Source organism: Apium graveolens, chromosome 7 (assembly GCF_009905375.1).
Source record: "Apium graveolens cultivar Ventura chromosome 7, ASM990537v1, whole genome shotgun sequence".
NCBI classification, from domain to species: Eukaryota; Viridiplantae; Streptophyta; class Magnoliopsida; order Apiales; family Apiaceae; genus Apium; species Apium graveolens.
The window spans coordinates 103711382-103733817 of record NC_133653.1 but is presented as its reverse complement, the minus strand read 5'-3'; the positions used below and the strand labels follow the sequence as shown (position 1 = coordinate 103733817).

At 37.5% G+C, this 22436-nt stretch overlaps 1 non-coding gene across 1 annotated transcript; it reads left to right on the top strand.

Moving 5' to 3' along the window:
* The first annotated feature begins 12071 nt into the window (after nt 1–12071).
* On the top strand, nt 12072–12178 carry LOC141675694 (small nucleolar RNA R71). Its single transcript, XR_012556334.1, has one exon. It is a non-coding gene; the product is annotated as a small nucleolar RNA R71 (small nucleolar RNA).
* The last annotated feature ends 10258 nt before the right edge of the window (nt 12179–22436 follow it).

The window sequence follows — 22436 nt, the reverse complement described above, 5'->3', positions numbered from 1 at the left end:
AGAAAACAAAAGGGAAAACCTACTACATGCTAATACAGTGAATAAGATCAGGTCTAACATCAAGCATCTTAGTAAACCAAGCTGAGCTATTAAGTCTAGCAACAAAATCCTTCTTGATTCCTGTTAGAAGCTTTCTCAGACCAAAAATACCCAAGTCATGGGCTCGAGCGTTGCGCTCACGCCAAATATGGTAGCAAAATATTTGTGCATAACAGAGAGCCAAGATGCTCGTAGTCTTATCCGGGAGATGCAGAAGGGAGATGATGAAACTGTTCCAGGACTCTCCTCGAATGTCAATACCGAAAGGAGACATAATATTGTCAATACCAGCAATGGATCGAGATGGTGACTTCGAGTGTTGGCTGTTGGGAGAAACCACACCCCATTACAAATAATAGCATCAAGCTTGTCCCTGTGATGTAAACCAGTCTGGGAAATAATAGGAGAGACCACAGTTGAAGCTAGACAAGAATGTTGCCACCAAGGGTCGAACCAAATGGAGATGGAGGAGCCATTACCAATTTTGTAAGAGACAAATCGCATAGCTAACGAACGAAGCTTAAGCACTTTTTTCCAGATCCACGAACAATCTGAAGGGATTTTAGTTGTCCAAAAATTCTTGCCTTTGAGAACTGTTTTGTTCACCCAGGAAGCCCACAGGGTTTTTAATTTCGTGATGACCTTCAGCAAATGACAGATGATTTGAGATTTATTCCACTCAATCATATTTCGCAAGCCAAGTCCTCCCTCTTCTCTGGGAAGGCACACAGTTTGCCATGAAATCTTTACACCTCCCTTATGGTTAATATTTCCACGCCATAAGAACCTGGTTAACAGGGATTGGATGTTAGCATGGATTGAACTTGGCAGGAGAAAGTGATTACTCCAAAAAGCTTGGAGAGCACAAATAACTGACTTCAGAAGTAAAGCTCTCCCAGCCAGAGAAAGCAGCAACGAAGTCCATGAGTTAAGCCTGGCCGTGATTTTATTGATGAGAGGAATGCAGTCATTAACACAGAGCTGAGCTGTGATTAAAGGAACTCTAAGAAAATGAACTGGTAAGCTACCTCGAGGTATAAGCAGCGTATCAAACCAAGTAATAAAGTTGCTATCACAATTGCAAAGATAGCTGTTACTTTTGTGGATATTCGGAGTTAAACCACTCCAAGAAGAAAACTGATGAATGGAGTTCATTATATGCATGACAGACTCTTGAGATCCATGACTAAGAAAAAGAACATCATCCGCAAAAAACAGGTGGGTCAGACCCATTTCTTTGCAACGCCAGTGGTATCGAAAACCGGGAGGAATCCTGTTAAGAAGGCCAGAAAGAACTTGCATGCAAAGAGCGAAAATATAAGGTGACAAGGGGTCCCCTTGACGGATGCCCTTTGTCCCTCTAAAATAACCATGAATGATGCCATTTAACTTCACAGAGAATTTGGTTGTAAACAAGCAGGCTTTGATCCACTTGATCACAATGTCAGGGAATTGAAAATGAACTAAGATAGCCAAAATGAAGTCCCATTTTAGAGAATCAAAAGCCTTATGAAGATCTATCTTTAAAGCACATTTAGGTGTTCCAGTTTCCCTCTCATACCCACGGAATAACTCCTGAGCAAGCAATATGTTGTCTGAGATGGATCGTCCAGGAATAAAAGCTGACTGGGCAATATCTATGACTGTAGGCATAATAGATTTTAACCGAGCTGCTAATATCTTAGAGATACATTTAAAACATAAAACATAAAACTAAAACAAATCCAAATCTCATCTCTTCCCTCTCTCACTTTTGTCTGACTGAAGAAAAGCTCTCGATTTCTCTCTCTCTCTCTCTCTGCTCGACTATGCTCTCCATCTCTCTCTCTCTCTCTCTACTCAAATAATCTATCTTTGTGCTCTCTGCTCTCTCTATCTCTCTATGTTCTCTCCTCAAAATTTAAAGGGTCGTAGAAGGTTGTTCGAGTCGGATTTTAAAGTTCAAGTTTAAGTTTAAAGCTAAGATTGAGGTTAAATCTAAGTTGGTGGTTAAAACTTGAATTCGGTAAGCTACAAACCCTAATTTTAGAATTGGGGGTTTAAACTTGAAACCCAAATTTTGTATATATTTTTTAATTAGTTTAGTGATTGCTCTAAATTGGGTAATTTTTTAATTGTTTTATTGTTGTCTCAATCTCTCTTTGAATTTGAATAGGGAGTTAACAACTTACTCTAAATTAGGATTTAGTCGGGAAGTATGGTTTTGGTTGGTGATATCTTTGACGTTCCTATTCAACTCATCCTTGGAGCAGAAATCGAATCCTAATTTGGATGGTAATATTTCTTTGTCCAGGATGCCTGTGATTTATTCTCTTTCAAATCAATTTGCATGAACCAGTATTACTCTACTCTAGTTTCATTTTTTTTAAAATTTATATACATTTTAAAGCTTAATTAGCAGTTGACTATGCATCTTAAATTATATATGATATTTCTTTTTGACAGATTTACATACCCTTACATCTAGTACATCTTTTACATGTTCCTCTGTAAAATGCTAATAGACTTGTTTGTGGTTACAGCACTGTTTTTTCAAACAGTTCAAAAGTTCAATGAAGAAGTCAGATTACTTTGCACTGTGATTAGGTTTCATCACCGCGGGTGTTTCATTTTTTTTATATTATTTGTGGTAAATAGGAGTGCTTGTTTTCCTTTGCAATTCCTTCATCCTCATTCATCTTCCATTTTAAACTACCTGTTACAAATGTATGCTAATTAGTCTAAATAATCTTGCAGAATATTGAAATGTTATCCAATGGTTTGGTGTAGCTTGAGAACATTGTGAGACTCTTACTGGATATGGAACCTGAGTTGAATCCTGTGTGGCATTATTTAAATACACAGGTAATCACTTCTTAGATATCTTTCCTTTTGGAGTTGCTTGTATAGTTTAGCATTGTTGTTATTTTTTTCTTGCATGTTAAACTTTGTACAACCTTATTCAGCACTTTTGATGGTTATTTATTCATTAATGCTTACTTATTACTGTAAACAGGAATGCCAAATACTTGCACTTCATAGAATTCAAATTAGTTATTCTTCCGATAACCCAATTTGAGTTTTGTGCTAATATGCAGCTAAATAAAATTGTATCTTAGTTTGTCAGTACATTAATATATTGTATTGTTTACAGAATCAAAGAATTCGAGGTTTGCTTGTAAAGTACACATTGACCATGAAATAATGATGGAACAATTGCAAAATGAGATACGTGAAAAAGTTTTGCCCGATGCTAAGTGGAAGCAGTTGCAACAAGATTTGAATGATGTGGTAAATGAAACAACTTGTTTACTCTTGCTCTCTCTCTCTCTCTCTCTCTCTCTATATATATATATATATATATATATATATATATATATCTGTATAGTAGTGTAGAAAGTAGTCTGTCAATCAAATTTTGCTCTCCTCATCTACTACCACCAGACGGATGGCGATTATGGTAGTATTTTAGAAGATATAGAGCCGCTAATGTTTCAGATGGTAGGTTTGGTTTAGTATCTCCGACTTTATTTTTTGTTTACCTGCTAATACCTTCTGTGGAATATTAGAGGGTTGTGGAACACATAGCTAGGATCTGTGACACTTATTTGGTTTTGAACTACACAAAAAAGCCAAAAAATCCAAACAGAGTCTCACAATGTTCTAAAGCTGCACCAAACCATTGGATAACATTTCAATCTTCTACAAGATTATTTAGACTAATTAGCATACATTTGTAAAAAGTGACTTCACTAACACTTTTAATGATAAGTTTGGAACTACAAAAACAAAACCAACCCCAGTGGCTTGCTCCAGTGTCAGTGTGCCTGAAGAGTACTGTAAATTTTATTTATAGACTAATATTCTATCCTACAATGAGAATAGGTCTTCACAATGTGACCAACAAATCTTAACCTTTGAGTTAGTACCTGAATGAAATGTACTGTTGTCTGTAATACACAGGGCGTGAAAGTGTTTTGCATGCTATATAAAACGTATATATTTATATATTTGTTAATTTATTTTTTAGATTGCAGGTTATATTTATTCATTTTATTTTAAAAAGTTTGTTGATTTTAATGTTGTCTATATATAAAAAGCATTTGATGAAGGCATTAGAGCTACAGGGTTATGCTAAACTAACGGCTTACCTTTTTCAAGTTCAAGCACTAAATTATTCATCTGCTTTCGGGTTCAAACTTGAAGTCTACTCTTACATATATATATCAACTGATTTCAGATCCGCACGGATAGGATTATTTTCAAGCTCTTTGGACAGGATCCTAGTGGAATACCATCTGACCTGCGAAGCCAGGCATGTTAATATCTATGGACAGCTATATCATTCCACTGATAACTGAAATACTACTATCTACTTGGTGCATATGTAAAATTTACGCTCTTAATTACTTCTGGCAGCTTTTGGCCTAGTTAGAAAATACTCCTACGGACATTGAAAGCTACATCAGACCTGGATGTATCATATTAACTGTCTATCTTTGAATGGAAAAGTCCAGTTGGGAAAAGGTATTTTCTTCACTTGCTTTTTCTTGAAGAGATAGAATAGGCCACCAGTTTTGTTCAAGCTTGGTTTGGTCAGGCCTTGGATATAGAATAAAAATATATTGGCTTGAGTTCTAGTGTCACTGGTCTTTTAGTTCAGGTCATAATTTTCTTGAAATCTTTGCTCGATTTGTAGTGTCACTAGTCTTAAATCATTTTGTTATTGAATACAAAATGTAATCCAATTAATGAATTCTTTCTAATATTTTCCTTACATATTTAGGTTCATTTAAAGAATTTGGCACTATAAATTATAGGTCCACTATAAAAATCTTGGGATATGGTACTTCAGGAGTGTCAAATGCTGATTCCTTATTTTGATGTAGGTCCACTATAAATTTGAGCTGATGCAGGAGACCCCGTATCTTACAGTGAATCCGATTGACATGTTTTTGGTCATTTAACCTGGTTCGGAAAAAGCTCCAACTGGTTGGGATTACGGCTCTTCTTCTCGCCTGCAAGTATGAAGAAGTGGTAGTCCCGGTTGTTGAAGATCTTATTGTGATCTCTAATAGGGCATATAATAGAATAGAAGTCCTTGAAATGGTAATTTTAAAACTTGTTTTTGATTTATTTGCTTTGTATATTGAGTATGAGTGTTATCTTATACAAATATAAGAGAAGATATTTAAGTTGTTGCTTATGCTATGACTTAAAATTGTTAATTTTTGTTATAGGATGGAATCAGTGTTTTGAGCTTTGTTGCTCGAGCAAAGTCTTGCTCAAGAAACCCATAATCCTGACCATAGGCTACTTGCGTTGATAAACAATCATAGGCGTCAACTAGCAACTAGTCTTGAGACTGTAAAGTGGCAGGTGAATGTCATGCTTTTTTGGTGTTTTTCTTTGTTTCTGTTGTTTTAGGATAGTTATTTGTTACTGTTTTAATATCTTGAAGTATTCTACAACAAAATTAATCCTCTCAGGTCTGTCAAAAACTTATTGTCATCATACGGGACCAGAGGCTATAGGAGATTTACTAAGGAGTGGGAAGATGCAGAAGAACAAGGGCGTTCCTCAAATGATATTTTACATGCTATTGTCGGTACCAAGTCAAATTCTTTGTAAAGACAGTAGTAGAATATATGGATGTATATGTGTAGTACTTGATATTTGGATTAGATTAATCCGTTGTACCGGATGTTTGAATATTGGTTGCTAGATTTATGGATAAATGGTATTGTGCAACAATTGGTTTTGGTAGTTCATTGGTTTTTGGAATCTATATTTTTAAAATGTACATTAATAAAATAGGTACAAACATCATTATAATTGAAAATGATGTGTGTCAAAGCTTAATACATCAGTTCTAGTTGACCATTGACATCAGTAAAAACCGATGTTAAATACTACAACAAAAAAAAATTTAAAATAAAAAACTGATGTTATTAAGCATTCTAGACATCAGTTTGTTACAAATAGACATCGGTTACCAACTAAGAACCGATGTCAAAGGTATTGTTAACATCGATTTTTGATGAAAAATGTTGTTACTGGTACTAGTAACATAGTTTATTAGTTAAATTGAAAGATTTTGCTTAGCTCACATATATTTAAATGACTAATTAACACTTTGCATCCCAAAACTTTGGTTGAACCTCACTTTGGTACTATTACTTTTAACCTTAACAGTTTGCATCCTAAACTTAAAAAACAGTGACTTTTTGCATCCCTTTGGTAGTTTTGCCGTTAAATCAGACGTTAACGTTAATTGTTAGAATGGCATTTTTGGTAATATTTTTATATTTCAGTTTGCATCCTAGAATTTTCCTCATATCTTACTTTACATCCTAAAGTTTTGTAATTCAGTTATCAAAAAATAATGGTAATTACAAATTATCAAAAAAAAAATCGAGTTATATTATTTTTTATGTTCACATTAGGATTTTAAAACTGGATCATTAGTTAATTTGGTCTAGTTTATATAATTTTTTAACGCGGAATCTTTACTATATTTGTTGTATATTAAATTCTAAAAGTCAATTTATAAAATTTTATGACTTACACGAAACTCATAAAATAATAATTAATTCAGTGTTGTTTTCACAATTATAATATAACTGAAATCGGAAAGAAAATAGAGAGAAAGATGATTAAGAATTTTATAATACGATATTACCTTATTTATAAAATTTAGAAATTATAAAAGTATAAGTTATTTATGAATTTAAGTATATATTTTAAGTATTGTACAAGTAGATATCATATAATATTATATAATCTTGTCCGTTTAAATTAACTTTTAAGTATTAGGATCAGACTATCTTTAATTATTCTCGTTACGCTTATTTTATTTAGCTAATCATTATTTACTATTTTTTCTTAATATAATACTCCATCCGTCTCATAATTGAGGCTACTACAAATTATAGTACCATAATTGATTTTTAAAATTTTCTTTTTTATAAAAAATTTAACATTAAATTTTTATTTAGAAGAAAAGAATTTAAAAAAATGAGGCAAATATATTTCATAAGAGTTTTAAAATGCGTGCCGAGCCCTCATATTCCAATGTAAAGAATTTGGTGGGATAGAGAGAATATTATACTTCGACTTATTATATTTTATTTTAAATTATATAAACTTGGAAAAAGAAAATTGAATTATTTTAGATAAATTTAATTATTTGTTTAAAATAATTGTGGGATGCAAACTGTTATAGTTTAAAGTTATAGACCTAAAATGAGATTAAAGATAAAATATGGGATGCAGATTGTAATTTATGTTTGCATAATTTTTTTGAAAATATACATTACCAGAAATACCCCTCTGACAATAACGTTAACGTCTGACTTAACGCCAGAAACGTTAAAGGGATGCTTATTGACGGCGTTTCTAAACTTTGGGGTGTAAACTGTTTTAGTTTAAAATATTAAACTTGAAGTGAGATTCAGCCAAAGTTTTGGGATGCAAAGTGCAAATTAGTCTATTTAAATTGATAAAAATATCATATTATGATGATATATGAAGATTAGATATGCATGAGAAATTTAATATCAAGATACACAAATCAGTTTTAAACAAAGAACTGATGTTATATACTGTATTTAACATCAGTTTAAAACTGATGTTAAATGTGGGGGCTTTAACATCACCCACGAAGACATCGGATTTTTGCATTCATAGGCATCGGTTTTTAGCCGATGTCTATTGACGTTTTTCTAGTAGCAATAGAGATTAACACGCTATCTTATATGTTAGCTATGCACATAAGACTAATAAGCACAACCAATACTAGGTTATCATACAATCACCACACACTAAGGTATCGAAACAATTTAACTAAAGAAATCCATAAATAAATCTGCTAGAACCCCACGATAACGATTAGTTCATAACCGAACTCATCGTCACCATGGGTTCCAATGAAAGCATGGTATAAAACAATATAAGAGTTCTAGGGTTTAAAGACAATCGAAAATAAGCATCCAAGTATCGCCTAAATCAAAGAAAACAAAAGTCTTCTTCTCTGTAGCCGTCTCGTTCTCTCTAGGTCTTCTTATTTGCTCTCCCAGGTCTCCTTGGTGTTAAAAATGTCTTTTTGTTGATATATATAGGCTCCAGGATGACCAGGACTCTCAAAATCTTTAATTTCGACTAAAATCAGGATTCTGGGGCAGAAATCGGGCGCGCCCGCGCCCTCTACGCGCTGCTACAGGACGCGGCTACGCTGGAATAGTGTTTTCAGCGGCGCGGGCGCGCTGGTTCTGTCGCGGCCGCACTGACATTCTGGAAAATTTCTGACAATTCTTCTTTTGGCTGTATCTTGAGTTCTGCTCGTCAGAATTAGGCGATTCAACTGCCCACGCGAAGCTAACGAGATTCTCTCAAACTTGAAAATAGCCCAGGCTTCCAATTATGATCTCTTTTCAGCATATTTCCTTGAAAATCTCCTTTCTTCATTTAACTGATGCCTGAAATACAATAACACAAAAACACATAAAAAAATCAACAACTTGAGTCCAAAACACCAACTTAAGCTTGTAATGAAGCATTCCAAGTAGATATAAAATCCACTTATCACACCTCAAAACTTGAATCGATGCTTGTCCTCAAGCATAAATAGACTCAAAATTACAAAACAAACCTAATGCATGAATGCAACTATGCGAATGCAACTAAATGATAATGCAATCGATCTCCTCAGAATAACCATAACCAAATGAATAAGCCAATGTCTCTGAGAATGCAATGACTCCAAACAGAGTTCGAATAAATCTCACAAATCAACTCACAAACCAGAACGTGCGTGTGTGGATGCTTAACAGTTATGTTCTCGACACTAGATCAATAACCATAACTTATCTATCATCGAAATAATCACAAGTTTATAACTAGAATAGACGTTAAACACATAATGAATCGCAACACCTCCTTCCTGCTCGAGTTATACAAGGATTCACGCTATTATTGTACACATAACAAAGATGCTTATTTTCTCGTGCAATGAATGAGGTCCCAAAAGACTTATGCAATAATACCCATGTAGCGAGCGTTAGGTTAGCGGATCCTAGACTATGAAAAGCCTTAGGTCACTAGGCCCAAAGTCCCCTAAGAACTTAATAACTCGAGTATTAAAGATCACCCCCTTGATCAATTATGCATAAACACATACTTTTCTTTTCTTTTTATTTTTTCTTCTTTTCCTTTTTTTCTTTTTTTCCAATAATTTCTGAATGAGTGCTTTTCGCTCCATCCCATTCAACCCTAGACTACTCATTAAAATATGAGCCGGCTACTAGCCATTTGATGCCTAGCCTTACAACAAGTAGCAATGAAATCCAAGGTTTTCTCTAGTTTAAGAATTCAGTGTTCTTTTTGTCATTACGAGAATATCACAAATTCTAAATATAAACAAGTGATTAAATCTCAACAACAAACAAGTATGATTATGATCTAGCTCTAAAGCAATCCTATAAGACTTTGTGATTTTTTTTTGTTTCTAGGCATGCAAATTAATTCATTAGACTTAATCAACCCTCTATTCGTCATCAACATACTTAAATCAACATAAACTTATCAATCAGAAATAGGTCAACCTAAGGGATCATGTTATATACATGCAAATGCAACTACATGGACTCATATAATAACATAAACAAAAATGCAAACAAATATGTCCTAAATGAACAATCATGCAAAAATATGAATGAACTACAACTAAACATGCAATATGAATCTATATGAATCTATATGGACACACACTACTAATCCCTAGATTATCACCCCCAAACTTAAAATTTTCAATGTCCTCATTGAAGGTAATAATAAGGATATCAGGCATACCTAGTTAGCGGGAGGATCACCCTTTTCGGTGGAGGATCAGGTGGCCAATCAACCTCGACACCAGTGTCTCGGGAAACAGTACCGAGAGCGTATGTCAAATCTACAGCAAAACGACGGTGAATATCATGCATGGCCTCCATATGCCTAGTCACTCGCCTGTACTGCTCATCACCAACACCAGTCCTATCAACTACTTATTGTACATGAGAAGAACCCTCTATAGGCACAGGAAGATCCGTCCTGCCACTCTCTACATCATCAAAAATATATTCCAACCCCTTATCATGGGGTGCACCTAAGAATGAATAACTCAAGTGATCTGGCAGTCGGTTGAGCTCAAGTGTGGGAGCTTCTTCAATAGATGGTTCAAAACACTCCTGAGAAAATTTTAGCTCTGCTAACCCAAGAGAATTGAATGGCATATCCAACTTCCTCTTCCATGAAGGTGCATTCAAAACCTGCATTTAGTTTGCTAATTCTTCATCTTTAATAATTGTTTACCCTATTAAGGATCTCTCTAAGGTATCTGAATTTGGCAATTGCTCAGGCTCTGAATTCATAACAGAGTCGACCCACTCTACTTTAATGTACTCTTCATTAGCTGTGGGTAACTTTATTGCCTTTAACACATTAAAAGTGACCTTTTGATTGTGACCCTTCATCGTAAGCTCTCCTTTTTGCACATCGATCATAGTTCATCCAGTAGCTAAGAATGGTCTCCCCAATATAATAGGAATCTTCCTATCCTCTTCAAAGTCAAGAATTACAAAGTCAACATGAAAGATAAGTTTATCCACCTTGACCAACACATCCTCCACAATGCCTCGTGGATATGTAATAGAATGATTGACCAACTGCAAAGACATATATGTCAGCTTCGGATCAGGTAGACCAAGCTTCTTGAAGATAGACAAGGGCATCAGATTGATGCTAGCTCCCAAATCACATAAACACTTGTCGAAAGACAAGTTTCCAATAGTGCAAGGAATAGTGAAGCTTCCAGGATCTTTAAGCTTCAGAGGCAGCTTCTGTCGCAGCACAGCACTGCATTCCTCCGTAAGAGTAACAGTCTCTAAGTCATCGAGCTTCACTTTCCGTGAGAGAATACATTTCATAAACCTCGCATAGCTAGGCATCTGTTCAAGAGCTTCAGCAAAAAGTATGTTGATATGAAGTATCTTGAACACCTCCAGAAACTTAGTAAATTGTTTATCCAACTTCTACTTCTGCAGCCTCTTAGGAAAAGGAGGTGGAGGATAGACCTGCTTCTCCACTGTTTTACCTTTAGGAGGAGTGTGTTCCATAGTTTTCTTCCTTGATTCCACTTCTGCTTCCTTCTGCACATCTTCTTCATCCAAAACTTCAGATTCTGGAACTTGAGATTTTTCAGGGCTTGCAACCTTCCCAGACCTCAATGTAATCGCCTTAACCTGTTGTTCTGCTTCCCTCTTTCCTGGAACTTCTGTATCACTAGAAAGCATTCCTCGTAGTCGATTCAATAAGGCGTTAGCAATTTTTCCTATCTGGTTCTCCAGATTCTTGATAGAAACAACCTGGCTTTGGCATATAAGAGCCTGGTTTTTGCACATAAGCTTCAACTCCTCCAATTCAGATTTTTTATTCGAAGATTGACCTACATCATGAGTTTGTTATTGAAGTTGGAGTTGTAGTCTTGGTGCAAATTGTTGCTGAAAACCAAGAGAATTAAATTGATTATTTCCAAACTGCTGGAATGGTTGTTGCATCGTATTCTGATTGTTACTCCATCTGAAGTTAGGATGATTCCAGTTGTCAGGATGATAAGTGTCTGGAACTGGTTTCTGCAATCTCTGAAAGTTGCTCACAAACTGAGCTGAGTCACTAGATATAACGCATTGCTCCATCGCATGCGGACCTGCACAAGCTCACAAACACTGGTTATCTGATTAACACCATAGTTAGCCAGAGAATCGATCTTCATAGACAACTCCTTTAGTTGAGCAGTGATATCCGTAGCTGTATCTACTTCAAGAACTCCTGCTACCTTGCCCTATGGAAATTTCTGGGTTGGATACTAATATTCATTAGCAGACAACAGTTCAATTAGCTCATAAGCTTCCTCATAGCTCTTTGCCCATAATGCTCCACCTGATGCTACATCGAGCATGGGTCTTGACTGTGATCCCAAACAATTATAAAAGCAATTGATCACCATCCAGTCGGGCATTCCATGATGAGAACACTTTCTAAGCATCTCCTTGTAGTGCTCCCAAGCTTCGTAAAAAGATTCTCTTGATTGCTGCGCAAATTGAGTAAGAGTATTCCTGATTGCAGCTGTCTTTGCCATAGGGAAGAATTTAGTGAGAAACTTTTGAGCAAGATCTTCCCAAGTAGTAATCGAACCAGCTGGTAGAGAGTGTAACCAGCTCTTAGCCTTGTCCCTCAGAGAAAATGGGAATAGTCTCAGCTTCACAGTATCTTCAGAAACATCGTTGAACTTGAAGGTGTCGCAGATTCAATGAAATCCCTAATGTGCATATTGGGATCTTCTGTTGGAAAACCCCCAAACCGGATTGAATTTTGCACCCATTGAATTATGCCAGGCTTGATCTGAAAGTTATTAGCTGTGATAGCTGGCCTGACAATGCTAGATTGATTGTCATTGATCTTGGGTTGAGAAAAATCCATCAAGGCTTTCATTCGTGCTGCTGGATCTCCCATTGTAATGAGTACCTGAAACACAACAAGTAAACCGTGAAAGTAAAAGAGTCTGAGTCAGTGAACTTCAACGACCACTGATGACAAGCACATAAACAAAAAATTAACACCGAGTCCCCAGTAGCGGTGCCAAAAACTTGTTAGGGCAAAAACACGAGCTAAAATTAACGCAAGTATACACGTTCGCAAGTAGTATAAGATATAAATCAGATTCATTCCCATATAGACTACTTTAGGTTATGTTCAATTTATGCACCTATACAACAACGTATGGTTATCGCTCAATGCTAAGACACATAACAAATTGGGTTTTTATTAAACTAAGAGATTATACTAAATAGCATTAACTAAGAGAATTGAGGTTGAATTACTTATATGAGACAAACATGGGATTCTAACTTCATTAAATACTTCATTCAATAGCCTTTTCGTTCTTAACCTTAGCATGTAATGGTGATGACTCTAATCAGATAACACGAAACTGATAAACGCCAACTTTCGTTGTTCGAATACCATACTACCAAGCATCCACAAAAGAGATAGAAGTTGAATAGACACCAATTATGCTTAGTTCTTATATGTCTATAAGAATTGAAAACATTACGGTTTAATACGGAAGTTATCTATCGGGATTACATAGGGAAAGTAAGATGGTTAAAATTACCTACGAATCATGCATAACAATAACACATGAACCTATGCTAGCATGGCAAGTTCTAAACCTCTATATTCACTATCGCTTTAATAGAGATTAACACGCTATCTTATATGTTAGCTACGCAAATAAGATGAATAAGCACAACCAATACTAGGTTATCATACAATCACCACACACTAAAGTATCGAAACAATTTAACTAAAGAAATCCATAAATAAATCCGCTAGAACCCCACGATAATGATTAGTTCATAATCAAACTCATCGTCACCATGGGTTCCAATGAAAGCATGGTATAATAAACGTAGTCTTAATACTTAATAAAACTAAGTACAAAATACAAGTAAAGGTTCAAGAATAAAAAAACTAGCATCCAAAGTTACAACTTAAACAAAGAATCAGAAGAATAAACTAGATCTTCTTCGCCTTGGTTGAATTGTACTCTCCGATCTTCTTTACTCCTTTTCCTTAGCTTTTGTACGTCTATCCTTATGAAAAACTTCTTTATTTATATATATATATTTGCTGTAGAATTGACCAAGGTTTCAAAATCTCAAAATCCTAATAGAAACAGAATTCTACTACCCCGATCTGGCGCGGCCGCGCGCTTGACCAGCGAGCGCGCTGAGTTTCTGCTTTTTGGGCGTGGGCGCGCCATCCTTCTGCATAAAATTCTGACTTCTTCTTTCTCCTTGCTGATTTGAGCCGGTCTTTTCACGAGCCTTTATTCCAACACCATCCAAACACCAAATTAGCACTACATCCATGCTAATTTACTAATTACCTGGAAATTGTCTGCAATGCAAAAACACTACAAAAATAAGTAAAAACACCAACAACTTGAGTGCAAATACACCAATTCAAAGCTTTACGGAGCGTAATAATGTGTCATAAATGCCACTCAACATACCCCCAAACTTGAATCAATGCTTGTCCTCAAGCATAAACAGACTCAAAAAACAAGAAATAAAAATGCATGAATGCAACTAAATGAATGCAACGATCCCCAATGGAATAACTAAACCAATCAACAAGCAACATCTCAACAAATGCAGTTATTCGTATAAAAATCAATCAAACCCCACAAATCAACCTACAAACCAGATACGTGTGTGTGTGCAACTACTTACAGATATACTATCGCAACTAGATCAATAATCATGACTCACTACTCATCAAAGTAATCGCAAGGGTATAAATAAAATAAAAGCTAGACTCAAAATAACTTATAACACTTCAATTCTTATTTTGGAGTTTTATATGGATTCATGCTTTTATTCATAACAAACCAACAAGTATGCTTATTTGACCGTGTAATGAGTGAGGTCCACAAAAGACTTACACAATAGTACCTATATAACGAGCGTTAGGTTAGCGGATCTCAGACTATAAAAGCCTTAGGTCACTAGGCACAAAGTCCCCTAAGAACTTAATAACTCGAGTACTAAAGAGCCCACTCGTGATCAATTATACATAACACTTATTTTTATTTTTATTTTCTTTATTTTCTTTTTTTTCATAAATTTCTGAATGATTGCATTTTGCTCCATCTCGTTCAACCCTAGACTACTCATATAAAATGAGCTGGCTACTAGCCAATTGACATCTAGCCACAACAACTAGCAATGAAATCCAATTTTCTCCAAAAAAAATTTAAAAATCCATGTTATTTTATCATTAAGAGAATATTCTAAATTCTAAATATGAATAAGCGATTAAACCTCGATAACCAAACAAACCATGACCATGATCTAGCACTCAAGCAACCTATAAGACTTAGTTAAATACAATTGTCTCTTGCATGCAAATCAATTCGACAATACTTAACATCACTAAACACGACATCACTAGACTAGCATCAATATCACAAGTCAATCGGAAAAATCATCTAAGGGATCATATTATAATGCAAATGCATAAAATATATAAACAAACTATCATAAAAACTACCAAAATAAAATAGAATAAAAAAACTACATGGAAAAATATGCAACTATATGCACTAAACTATCATGAACATGCAACTATATGTGACTCACACAAAATATATTCCTTCAACTAGTAACCCCAAACTTAAAATTTTCACTGTCCTCGGTGAAGGTAATAGTAAGGAATCAGGCATACCTACTCGGAATCAAGATCATCACCCTTAAAGGGTGGAGTGTCAGGCATGTCTTGAGGTGGATACACGGAGTCCTCACCATATCTGGCCACTGGATGTTAATACTTGTGGCTCTGAATGCAGTCCCTAGTGACTGGGTGAGATCACGTGCAAACCGACTATGGATGTCATACATCGCATCCATCCTCCTCGCTAGATGCCTATACTGCGTCGTGCTCAAACCAGCTCCAACATCTGCTCCTTCCTCCTCCTCCTGCAGCTGCTGCGATCCCGAAGGACCAGCCTTCTCTCCCAACTGAGCTCTCCATGCTGCTCGACGAGCCTGCGAAGTCCCACCAGAAATGTCTGATCCGCTGGCCTTCCACCTGGCAGATGGTCATAAGAATAGCCAAGTCCCTTAGGATTGGGCTTCCCATCATACCACTCTGTCATGTTCAACAGTGTCAAACTGTCGATAGGAGCACTGGGAAGCTGCAGCTGGTCATATGCGGGCCAATGTACACCAACTGCCACGCACAGCTTTGTCACAACGGACGCATAGGGTATAGAACCCATAGTACCTCCTCTCAAGAATCTCAAAATACCCTGGTAAATAACCATCCCCAAATCCACATAGTCTCCTTGAAGAATATCCCACAACAGACGAGCACACTCCATAGTAATCTCATGCATATGAGAAGATGGCATGATGTTAGCACAAATAAACGAATTTCAAGCACGTGCAAACCTGTTCATGAACGAAGTAGGGAACGTGGAATAATAACTCATGCCCCTCTTGAACTTCGAATGAGTCTCAGGCACACAAAGGGTAGCAACTATCAAATCCAAATCAAAGTCCTCTGGAGTCTTATCGTTCCAGGTGTCCTGACCGGGCTTCCTCACGGGCTGCTCAATCACCCTCCTTATTGTATCTGCGCTGTACTCCACCGTCACCCTCTAACCACAGTGAAACCATTCTTCTCCACCTTTTCATTAGCATAGAACTCACAAATGACACTCATGGGCATAGCAGCGGGTTCCTCGCAAAAAGGAACCAAGCCCATCTCCAAGATCATCTCCAACAACTTACCATCTTTTCCTATTGGCAGAAAACCTCGCTCATTTGATATAGGCTTCGAGAGAAGCCTCGTATATTCCACTTCATCTTCGGGAGTTGAAAACCTCAGCCTCATACCACCTGCAATTGAAGAATCGGTGGTGCTGCTGCCGACTTGAGTTCTTTGTCTTTTGGGTGCCATTGGGATTAAATAAGAGAGAATAAAAGATAAGTGTTTGAGAGAGAATTGTGTTTGAGAATTTGAGAAGTGGTGGAGAAGTTTTTGTATAAGTGTATGTATATATAGGAGGTGAGAAGAGAACTAAATATGGAATAGAAGTGGGAATAATGGGTATGATTTAGAGAGGGAAATTTAGGATGCGGAAGAGTAAAAATCGGGTGGAAATTAATTTTCTATTAAAAACCCCGATTTTTTCTTCACAAACTGCTGTTTATTTTTTTTTGAATCGGGACCCCAGCGCGGTCACGCGCTCGACCAGCGCGGCCGCGCTCACCTTCTTCCAAATTGGCTCGGCCGTGCTAGATCAGCGCGAGCGCGCTTGGTTTCTGGAATTCCAGCGCAGTCGCGCACTAGATCAGCGTGGGCGTGCTCAGCTTCTGAAGTTGGCCCTGAAAATTTCTGTTTTTCTGAATTTTTTTGATTTTTTCTTTTCTTCTTGTTTCCTTTACCTACTTATGTACAACAAACTTGGGTTGCCTCCCAAGAAGCGCTTGTTTTACGTCGTTAGCTCGACGTAGAAATGCGAGATCAAACGGACGATAAAAAGGCACTAACCACCTCGCGGTTTTCCGTGTCACCATAGTAATGCTTCAACCTCTGACCATTTACCTTGAATGCTTGGCCCAGATCATTCTCAGAAATCTCCACCGCTCCATGTGGATACACAGTTTTGACAACAAACGGCCCTGACCACGTTGACTTCAACTTCCCGGGAATAAGACGGAGACGAGAGTTAAACAAAAGAACTTTTTGCCCCGACACAAATGATTTGAGCGCTAGTCCCCTATCGTGCCACCTCTTGACTTTCTCTTTATACATTTTGTTATTTTCATAATCTTGAAGTCGGAACTCGTTGAGTTCATTCAATTGAAGCATCCTCTTCTTTCCAGCTGCATCCAAGTCCAGATTCAACTTCTTCGAAGCCCAATACGCTTTATGCTCTAGCTCCACCAGCAAATGACACCCCTTACCATAAACCAACTGAAATGGCAACATTCCCAATGGAGTCTTGTATGTTATTCTATATGCCCAAACAGCTTCGTCAAGATTCAAAGACCAATCTTTCCTTATGGACACACAACCTTCTCTAAAATGTGCTTGATCTCTCGGTTAGATACCTCAGCTTGACCATTCGTCTGAGGATGATAATCCGTAGCAATGCAATGATTCACATTATACCTTTGCATCATAGCAGTGAACTTGCGATTGCAAAAATGCGACCCCTCATCACTGATTATGACTCTTAGAGTTCTAAATCTTGTGAATATCTGCTTGTGAAGAAAGTTAAGCACTACTCTCGCATCGTTCGTTGGAAACGCCTTAACTTCAACCCATTTTGACACATAATCAACTACCAACAAGATATACTGATTGTTACAAGATGAGACAAATGGCCCTATGAAGTCAATTCCCCAAACATCGAAGACTTCAAACTCGAGAAGCACATTATGGGACATCTCATCCCTCTTGGACATATTACCCACAAGTTGACATCAATCATATTTCAAAACAAACTGATGAGCATCTTTAAACAAAGTCGGACAAAAGAAACCTGCTTGAAGAATATGAGTTGCTGTCTTTTCTCCACCATAGTGTCCTTCATAAGCCGTTGAGTGGAAATCTCGCAAGATCCCCCCCTGTTTCACTGTAAGTAATACATCTCCTGATTATTTGGTCAGCTTGACCATTCGTCTGAGGATGATAATCAGTTGCAATGTAATGATTCACATTATACCTTTGCATCATAGCAGTGAACTTGCGATTGCAAAAATGCGACCCCTCATCACTGATTATGACTCTTAGAGTTCCAAATCTTGTGAATATCTGCTTGTGAAGAAAATTAAGCACTACTCTCGCATCGTTTGTTGGCAACGCCTTAACTTCAACCCATTTCGACACATAATCAACTGCCAACAAGATATACTGATTGTTACAAGATGAGAAAAATGTCCCCATAAAGTCAATTCCCCAAACATCAAAGACTTCAACCTCGAGAAGCACATTAAGGGGCATCTCATCCCTCTTGGACATATTACCCACAAGTTGACATCGATCATATTTCAAAATGAACTGATGAGCATCTTTAAACAAAGTCGGCTAAAATAAACTTGCTTGAAGAATATGAGCTGCTGTCTTTTCTCCACCATAGTGTCCTCCATAAGCCGTTGAGTGGCAATCTCGCAAGATCCCCCCTCGTTTCGCTGTAAGGAATACATCTCCTCATGATTTGGTCAGCTCCTTGTCGAAATAGAAACGGCTCATTCCACATATACCACTTCACTTCATGCAGAAACTTCTTCCTTTGAGAATATGATAAGTCGGGAGGTATGATATTACTCACAAGGTAGTTCATAATGTCTGCAAAGCATGGTTCTTCCTCTTGTACTCCAAACAGCTGCTCACCGGGAAAAGACTCATTGATTAATGTCTTATCTAGTGAAGTTGCACTCGGATCCTCTAAACGCGAGAGATGATCAACGACTTGATTTTCAGTCACTTTTCTGTCCTTGATCCCTAATTCGAATTCTTGAAGCAAAAGAACCCATCTGATCAATCTAGGCTTCGAGTCCTTCTTTGAGACGGGATATCGAATAGTAGCGTGATCAGTGAAAACTGTCACCTTCATCATGAGTAGATAAGATCAAAATTTCTCATAACCGTAGATGATAGCCAAAAGTTCCTTCTCTGTAGTAGTATAGTTCAGTTGAGCACCATTAAGAGTCTTACTAGCATAGTAGACTACATGAAATATGTTGTTCTTTCTCTGCCCAAGAACTGCTCCAACTGCATAATCACTTGCATCGCACATTATCCCAAAAGGTTCACTCCAATCGGGTGTAGTTATGACAGGTGTCGTGATTAAACTCTTCTTTAAGAACTCAAAAGCAGCTACGCACCCGTCATCAAACTTAAACAGGACATCCTTCTCCAGAAGATTGCACAAAGGCTTAGAAATTTTTGAGAAGTCCTTGATGAACCGCCTGTAAAAGCCCGCATGACCAAGAAAATGGTGAACTCCCTTAACGGATGTTGGTGGGGGAAGATTTTCGACGAACCCCACTTTGGCTTTGTCCACCTCAAGACCCTTACTAGAGACCTTGTGCAAAAGAATAATGCCCTATCGCACCATTAAGTGACATTTCTCCCAATTGAGAACAAAATTGGTCTCAATACACCTCTTGAGAACGTCGCCCAGATTCTGCAAGCATTCATCAAATGAATCACCAAACATGGAAAAATCGTCCATGAACACCTCCATATTTTGACCAATCATATTAGTGAAGATAGCCATCATGCATCTCTGAAATGTGGCCGGTGTTCCACATAGTCTAAAAGAAACTCTCTGAAAGATGAAAGTACCAAATAGACAAGTTAAAGTAATCTTCTCCCGATCTTCTGGATCAATGCAGATTTGATTATAACCAGAATAACCATCTAGAAGACAATAGTACTCATGCCCAGCCAATCTGTCAAGCATCTGATCAATAAATGGCAAAGGGAAGTGATCTTTTCTTGTGGCCTTGTTCAGCTTCCTGTAATCCATGCAAACTCTCCACCCCGTGACTGTTCGTAAATAAGCTCATTCTTCTTATTAGCGACCACAGTGATACCTCCTTTCTTAGGCACACACTGAACTGGGCTCGCCCATGAACTGTCAGAAATAGGATAGATGATCCCTACATCCAGCCACTTAAGTATTTCCTTTTTCACAACCTCTTTCATGATCGGATTTAGCCTTTTCTGTTGCTCAACAGTAGGCTTGCTTCCTTTCTCTGGCAGAATTTTATGCATGCAATGCAAAAGGCTGATTCCCTTGATATCTTCTATAGTCCAGCCAATTGCCGATTTGAATTCTCTAAGAATTCTCAAAAGCTTCTCCTCTTCGCTACCTGAAAGGACATATGAAATAATAACAGGCAAAGTAGATGTATCACCTAAAAACGCATACCTCAAATGTTCAGGTAAAGGCTTAAGCTCAAGAGTAGGATCTTCCTCAATAGATGGCTTGAGGCGCTTATGAGCTTTTTTCAACTCCTCCATTCCCAGAGATTCAAAAGGCATATCAATCTTCCTCTTCCAGGGAGAAGCATTCAGAAATTTCATGCAACTGTTCATCCCCTTCATCATCTTCACTATCAGAATTCCCCAACAAGGCCTTCTCTAAGGCATCAGACCTTAGCAATTGATCAAGTTCTAAAGCAACCACAGAATCAACCAACTCCACTTTTAAGCACTCCTCATTTTCCGTAGGGAACTTCATGGCATTGAACATATTAAAGTTACATCCTGATCTATCACTTGCATGGTGAGCTCACCCTTCTGCACATCTATCAAGGTTCGGCCAGTAGCCAAGAAAGGTCTTCCCAAGATTATGGGAATCTTCTTATCCTCCTCGAAATCAATAATTACAAAATCAGTAGGGAAGATGAGTTTATCCACCTTGATCAAGACATCCTCCATAATACCTCACGGATATGTAATAGAACGGTCGGCCAAATATAAAGTCATATAAGTAGGCTTTGGATCAGGCAAGTCCAACTTCTTGAACATTGACAAGGGCATCAGATTGATGCTAGCTCCCAAGTCATATAAACATTTTTTAAATGACACCTTTCCAATGGTGCATTGAATAGTGAAGCTTCCAGGATCTTTAAGCTTAGGAGGCAACTTCTGTTGCAGCACAGCACTGCATTCCTCTGTGAGAGCAATGGTCTCTAAGTCATCAAGCTTCACCTTCCTAGAGAGAATACCTTTCATGAACTTCGCGTAACTAGGCATTTGTTCAAGAGTTTCAGCGAAAGGTATGTTGATGTGAAGTTTCTTGAACACCTCCAGAAACTTCTCAAACTGCTTATCCAGCTTTTTCTTCTACAGCCTCTTAGGAAAAGGAGGTGGAAGATAGATCTGTTTCTCCCCTGTATTACCCTCAGGAGGAGTGTGCTCAATAGTAGTATTCCTTGGTTCTACTTCCGCTTCCTTCTGCACTTCTTCTTCTTCAGCAACAACTTCAGATTCTAGAGTCTTTGCTTTTTCAGGATTCGCAAACTTACCAGACCTCAATATAATTGCCTTAACATGCTCCTTAGCTTCCTTCTTTCCTAGCACTTCAGTATCTCTTGGAAGTGTGCCAGGTTGACGATTCAGTAATGCATTAGTAATTTGTCCAATCTGATTCTCCAAGGTCTTGATAGACACAACTTGGATCTTGCACATAAGCCTCAACTCCTCCAATTCATATTTTTCATTAGCATGCGGTAGCTGTTGAAGTTGAAGTTGTTGCTTAGGAGCATATTGCGGTTGCTGAAAACCAGGAGGGTTATACTGCTTTGTTGTGTATGGATGATAATATTGTTGCACCGCATTCTGATAATTACTCCAGTTAGTTAGGATAATTGTGATTATTTGGATGATAAGTGGTTGGAGCTTGTTGCTATGATCTCTAAAAGTTGCTCACAAATTGAGCTGATTCGCTAGAAATAGCGCACTGCTCAGTTTCATGCGCTCTCGCACAAAGCTCATAAATACTAGTGATTTAATTAACTCCATAGTTAGCCAAAGTGTCCACCTTCATCGTCAAGGCCTTAAGTTGGGCAACTATAGCAGTTGCCGCATCCAACTCCAAAATTCCAGCTACTTTACCCTGATTTAGCCTCTGAGAAGGATTCTGGTATTCATTAGCACCCATCAGTTCGATCAATTCATAAGCTTCTTTTTAGCTCTTAGCCCACAATGCTCCTCCTGATACTGCATCGAGCATGAGTCTAGAAGTAGAACCCAACCCATTATAGAAAAAGTTTATTATCATCCAGTCAGGC